The sequence below is a fragment of the Ziziphus jujuba genome, chromosome 5, assembly GCF_031755915.1.
Source record: "Ziziphus jujuba cultivar Dongzao chromosome 5, ASM3175591v1".
In the NCBI taxonomy this organism is placed as follows: domain Eukaryota; kingdom Viridiplantae; phylum Streptophyta; class Magnoliopsida; order Rosales; family Rhamnaceae; genus Ziziphus; species Ziziphus jujuba.
In genome coordinates, this window is record NC_083383.1 from 20,235,376 (window position 1) to 20,242,580 (window position 7,205).

Consider the following 7,205-nt stretch of genomic DNA (forward strand, 5'->3'; position numbering starts at 1 on the left):
ATATACAAACAAATATATATTTGATATAAATTGTTTATTAATTAAGATAAAGTAATTATTATAATTACATTATATTTCATTAATATCATCTCAATATTCATAAAAATTTTAGATGATTGAAAATTATTGGTCTGTTTTTCGTTTTTATTTTGAGATATAAAATATAAAAAGTAATCATTAAAAATATATCTCCTTGATAATTTTTCATATGACTATTAATAAGTCAATAATAAAGATCTTGTATTAAATATAGTTGTCCTTAATATTTAATATAATATATTATATCATCTTTTTATTTTTATTTGCTTAATATTATTAATTTATATGCTATTAATACAAATTCTATATAATATTATGTTTCTATGTTATTGTTTTATATTATTATTCATTATACATAATCAACTATTAACTTGTAATTATGAGATTCTAATAAATTCATTTTATACAAAATGTATAGCAAGTATATATATATTTTTATCAATAAATAAAATTTATCAAGTTTATTCAATTTAATTCACTCCGTTTCATTTATATTATTCAATATTTGAAAGATAATTAAAAGATAAGAAAAAAATTATAACTAAATTTAATTTGTTAAAATAATTTACTAAACATCAATAATATTTATGAATTTTTTATAAAAAAATTTTATCAATATTTTCAAAATTTCCATCAAAATTTCAGAAATTTATATGAAAATTTCTGAAATTTCAATAGATACTATGAATTTTTTAATGAAATTGTTAAGTATTTGATGTGAATATTTTGAAGAAAATTTTCATGAAAATTTCTATAAAATTTCAGAAATTTTGAGAGATATTATAGAAATTCTATCCATTTTCATTTGGAATCTAAATTTTTTTTAAACCCCTTAAAAAAAGAAAATCTAGACTAAATTTGGGTGAAAGTTTCAGATATTTAAAACCTTAAAACCAACAACTAATGATTTTCGTAATTTTTTTTTTCATGTGTAATTTTAAGTATTTTTAGTATTTAATTTTAATTAGTTGATTTCGTTTTGAATCAATCATTATTGATCTTGGTTCTGTTTTATTAGAAAAGGCATAAGGCAAAGAAAAATGTATGGATACAAACTTTTGAGCAGTTATGCATGATATGCACATTTGGATGACCCAAAAGCCTTTCCCTTCTGTCTTCTTCTAAAGCAGATTTCTTTCATGACTGACAATTCAAACCCAAAAAAAAAGGTAAGGGTCAAGAAGCAGTGACTGAAAAGAATGTAGCTTCGAGGAATTATGGATTCCACCACATTATTTTGACCAACATTGTACAGTGGTACAACGCCGCTTTCAAATACAGCCCTCATCAAAACTACTAATGAAGTTACCATGCGAATTGAAGAGATATGTATATGTTTTAAAGTAGTCACATATTTTCTTAAAAGACATATTCGAGTTTCGCATGTTAACAGTGATGGGAGAATTGTTATATATATGGAAAGTAATAATTTGTTAGGAATATATTTTAATATAACGTGAAAATATATTAACATGTCAAGTATTGAATATGCTATATTTAAAACTAAAATTTTAGTTGGATAAATAACACTCTTTAGCTTGAAAAAAGAATAAGTAATTTTTAACATTTATCACGTTAATAAATACCTAATATAATATATAAACATATTGATATATTACATGTTGAAGATATCATATCAATTAATAATTTAAAACTAAATCCTATTTGGGCTAATAGCAACTCTCAGGACTATAGCCAAGGTTCAAAATTTTAGTATCGATGGAAATATTGAGAGTTCAAACTACGAAAATTTCGAGGGAAATATAGAAAAATATCAAATATTGATAAAAAAATTATAAAAAATGATGAAAATTTATTTTAAAAAATAAATTTTTTTATTGAAACTTTAAAATTAACTTATTTAATCTATCAATTATCAAATTGATTATAAAACTTGTTAAAATATTAAATGGATGTTATATTTTTTTAATTAATTTATTTATAATAAGCATTAATGACCATAGATAAATTACTATTAATAAAAATATGCTAAAAAATACATATTTGATAAAATTATTTATTAGCCAAAATATATAAAACAATTATTACAATTAGTTTGTATTTTATAAACGTCATCTTAATACCACATAAAACTTTTGGATGGTTGAAAATCATCAATCTCTTCCTTATTTTGATTTTGAGATGTGAAATATAAGAAGTAATTATGAAAAGATGTAGCTTCTGGACAATTTTTCATATAATTGTTAATATACCAACTATATAGATCTTATATTATTGGTTGACTATGTGCATAACTACTACTCTCTGATGATTGAGTTTGAGATAGTACCCTCATTTGCTACTTGATGACATTTCATAAATATCTATTGAATAAGGACTATGAAATTGACTTTAACCCTCATTGATCCAAAATTCATAGAAATCAAATACTTTTCTTGTTGTGACATCTTCATTATAGATTTTTCTTTGCGTATATAGTCTTTTCCAACAGCACTAATTCCTTGACCTGCATTCTACTCCCATGATCTTCATTTTGTGTTACATGTGTGTAATATTGTTCATCAGTAAATGGGCTTAATCCAAGATTTGCTAGGTTAAAAAATATAATTCATAATCTTTGTATTTTTGCTTTATCAATATTCAATAAATATAACTTATTAATGTTTTTCAATTCAATTCATTATAATTTTTCTTATATCAATAAATGTTTAAAAGGAAATTAAAAGGTATTAAAAAATATATATCAATAAAGTTAATTCGATAAAAAAATTTGTTAAATATCAATAATATTTATGAATTTTTTTTAAAAAAAATTTAAAAATTTCATGGATATTTTCAAAATTCGGTGGAAATTTTATAGAAATTTCGATGGAAATTATATATTTTTTAACTAAATTGTTAAGGATTTAATATGGATATCTCGATAGAAATTTTCATGGAAATTATAAAGAAATATCAGAAATTTCGACGGATATTACGGAAATTTTACCCGTTTCCATTTGGAATTTAAATTTCGTTTTCACCCCATGGAAAAATGTATATATTGGCAAAATTTCTAGGATATTTTCGACTTTTTAAACCTTAACTGTAGCATCAATAGATGCCAACATAAAATGGATCATGTTCCCAAAAATCAAAACTTTATATATATATATATATAATGAAATTCTATGGCGCGACCTGCCTCAAAGACAACGGTTTTTTAACAAATTGTCATCGATATTTGTCTATGTGTGATAATATTGATGATGATTTTTTCAAAAATCGTCGTCAATACTGAGGTTTGCATGATAAAAACGTATGAATCTCCTCTAATTCCACATATTGTTGAAATTCTAGTTGATTAGCTATTTCACGATTCAAATCACCAAGAAACCTTGCCATGGTTGCTTCTCTATCTTCATTCATCTTGAACCTCATCATGAGCATCTCCATCTCCTTGTAATAATCCTCCATAGACCTATTTTCTTGAGATAAAGATTGAAGTGTTTGATGCAGCAACCTAGATAGTGTGATGGTACAAATCGCTTCTTCATGGCTCCCTTCATTTGTTGCCATGTAGTAATCAAGCCATTATCAACTTTTATTTGAGTGATTTGCTCATTAGTCCATCATTGGAGTGCGTAGTGGCCAAATTCCATTGCTGCCGACTTCGCGTTCTTAGCCTTCAAATAGTTGTGGCAATCGAAGATTATCTCCATACGCTCCTTCCATTCTGATTAAGCCTCCGGGTCATTTTTTTCCCATGAAAGGTGGTATATTTACCTTGATGTTTCCAAGATCATCATCTGCTCCTCTCTTTTATGCCTCCCACGGCCTAGCCTCTCTTGGATAGCGTACGTTTCATCCATTCCTTCCTTGAAATCATCTTCAAAATTTCCTTCTTCGAAATCCTCTCTAGGACTTCCACGGCTTCCGTGGAATTCTTGCCTCAAATTCAGCCCACCTTGAGATGTTTCTAATCTGTCCATCCTTTGATTTATATGGTCAAATGGAGCATTCATCTACTGTAGTTGCTCCAATACAGCCCTCATGTCCATTTGCTCACCACTCCCCCTAGCTCGGGAATCACCATGGAATCCTACTGATTCTTCTTCATTAATTCTTAGTAATGGATCTCCTCTTCTCTACCTTGAATATGCCATGTTAGTATGAATAAAACAAAGATAAAATAGGACCCCACCAAAGTCGCTACCACATGTGTTTCACTCAATCAAGATCTCGACACTTGTGTTTTCACACTAGTTTCGGCTTTACCCTTTCTAGAGCTCACACACTCTTGCCTTTTTTCTCTCAACGAATTATCTTAAAGTTCTAATTAAAACACCTCTAAAACAACAATTAGATCACAAGTATATTTTAATTAAATTTATCAAGAAAATAGTAGTAAGAACCAGGTAATATCGATTGAATTTAAAATACCTAAACTTTAGCTTTTCTAGGCAAAAATAAGGCAAGTTACAAGAATTCTTTTTCTGGAATCAATAAGAACTGGACTAGATGGTACAAAATTAAGAATCCAAGAATAAAATTTTAGAGAAAGAAATTCAAAGTCAAACAAGAATCAATTGGAACAAAAAAATATAGAATGGTTGTTGGTTGTTGTTCTTTGTAATTCAAGTTTTTTTATCAATTCTTTTAACTAATTTTAATCCAAATAATTTAAGTACTCAAAATTCAAATATCCAGTAGTAAAATAAATTCCAAGCAACTCCAAATATTACAATTTTTCTAGCAAACAAAATTCCAAACTCCAAATGCAACAACCAGCCTTTTTATGTAGTTTTTTTTTTATTCGTCTTTTCTTCTTCTTCTTCTTCTTTTTTTCTTACTCATTGAATATCAAACACAACTCCAATAGCAAGAATCAACAACAAAATTGCAATCCCAACACCAAAATTTAACAAACCCGTGATCACCAACAACAAAACACAAATTTGTAATTTTTTTTGTAAATTTATATATGTTGCCGCAAACACTCCCTTTTTTTTTGAATATATGAATACAAATATGTAAGATAAAAATGGTAAAGAAAAACCAACAATAAACTAAACTACTAAGAACAAGGATGAAAAACAACCAACAAACTAGGAAACAAAAAGATACGGTAAAATTAGGAAAACCTAATTTAAATAGGAATGATTTTTTTTTTTTTTTTGGTTTAAGATGCTGAACGTGTATGAGATGGATGCAACCTTAACCTAATGCTAAAATTGTAGAATAACACAAAAACAAATAAAGTAAATAAAGATAGATCAAATCTGAACAAAATTTGGCTCTGATACCAAATGAAACGAATCTAGGACAACCTGCGCCTAAACCCGTATTATATTAGCTCAGATCTAATTATGTTTAAGTTCTAATGGTTATCTCAACCTTTAACCAACCTATGATTAGAAACCTTGGTATAATGAAGACGCCACAATAGGTGATAGATATCCTATTGATAAGTCAAAGTAAAACACTCATTCACTGATGGTGTTTTAGGTGTTCAAAGAGAACAAAGAGAATATCTCACAAATAATTTTCTATATGAATAATGTACTGAATATTATTGATAAAACAAACCTTTAAATGGACTGGAAAATTTACAAAACAAAACCCTAGAAATTAAGACAAAACAAGCCAGCATTAGGAAACTAAAGTGTTGGCCTAGATTTGCAACCTTTCCTAATCTTAATTTGATTAATTAATTCCTCTATTTTGAATTAGGAATTAATTAATTTACAACCAAAATAATAAAATTATAACTTTCTTAAAGTTATTTTTCTAGCAAAAAAACAAATAAAAACCAAAATTAAAGGTAATTTCCTAAAACAACAAGTAGAAATCAAATTAGGAAACTAAAATGCTAACTTTTTGACTAAGTTGACTTTGACCAATCTTTGACCAATTTAAGCTTCAAATAAGTTTCCATATGCTTTGTAGGATTCCAAATAGGATTGTCATGGAGTCCCACACATTTCCATTCCTTGGACCAAAGAGAAAAAGCCAACTCAGTAGAATATAGTAAAGGCAGCAACAAAATACAGTAAAACCGGCCAATTTTCCATTCCATGTGCATAGCCCCTTTTTGGTTGCCTTTGAAGCTGCATTGACTTGATTCCAATAGCCTCTTAGACATATGTATTGAATCCATAAAGCATTGGAACAATTTCATGTTCCCCAGAGTCCATATTTACACGAAAATAGCTACTCGGGTTCGTATCGGCTTTTACCACTTGTATGCTCAAAACAAGCCTTGTATCTTCGAGTATAGATAAGGTCCTTTTGAGAATTAATTACTTCCTGGATAAAGGCAGCAAAGTTGTCCTTGAACTTCTTAGCTTGAGCCTTAGTGATCGGCCCAGTCTTCATCCGTATCAGGTCAGTACCTCAATGGATTGTCAGTTGTGCAAACACAGGCAGATTCTCATCATATATATATATATATATGTATATGCATATAAATTGTTATAATTATATTAAAATATTTATTTTTATTGGATAAATTGTTGTAATGATATAAAAATATTAATTTTTGTTTTTTATATCAAATATTAATTTAAAATATTAATTTTTATTTTTTTTATATCGAAAATCTAGTGAGAAAAAATGAATCCTTTAATTACAACCAATTAAATTATCACATAATATGTAAATAAATTTAGAATTTTATCCTACAAAATGAAAAAAAAAATGTATTTGAAAATCTAGTAAGAAAAATGAATCATTTAATTACAACCAATTAAATTATCACATAAAACATAAACTTAATCCTAGTTAAAAATCCAATTTGATCAAACTTGGTCAAATCGTCAAAAATTTTAAATTTTGAATGTTTTTTTCGAGATATATGAAGTCTAGATTTGTCTTTTATGAGTGAAGTCTACTTAAAAATCCCCCATGTTTTTTTGGATGTTATATGTTTGTCTCTTATAACCCTGTAAAAATCTAGATTCAACAGCAGACAACCTTTGTAGCTCACTTCGCCACATCAAGTGAAGCATAAATGAGAGACATGTGTAGCTTTCCAATCATGTATACTATGTTTGGATTGATAGAATAGGGAGATGGGAAAGAAATTATTTATATCTCTTATTTTGACGATTAAAATAATGTGGAAAGGAAAGCAAAAGGACAAAAAAAAGAAAAAAAAGAAAAAAAAGAAAAAAGAACTAGAAGGGATTGGTTCTTATTTTGATCAGCTTTATTTTCATCCTGAA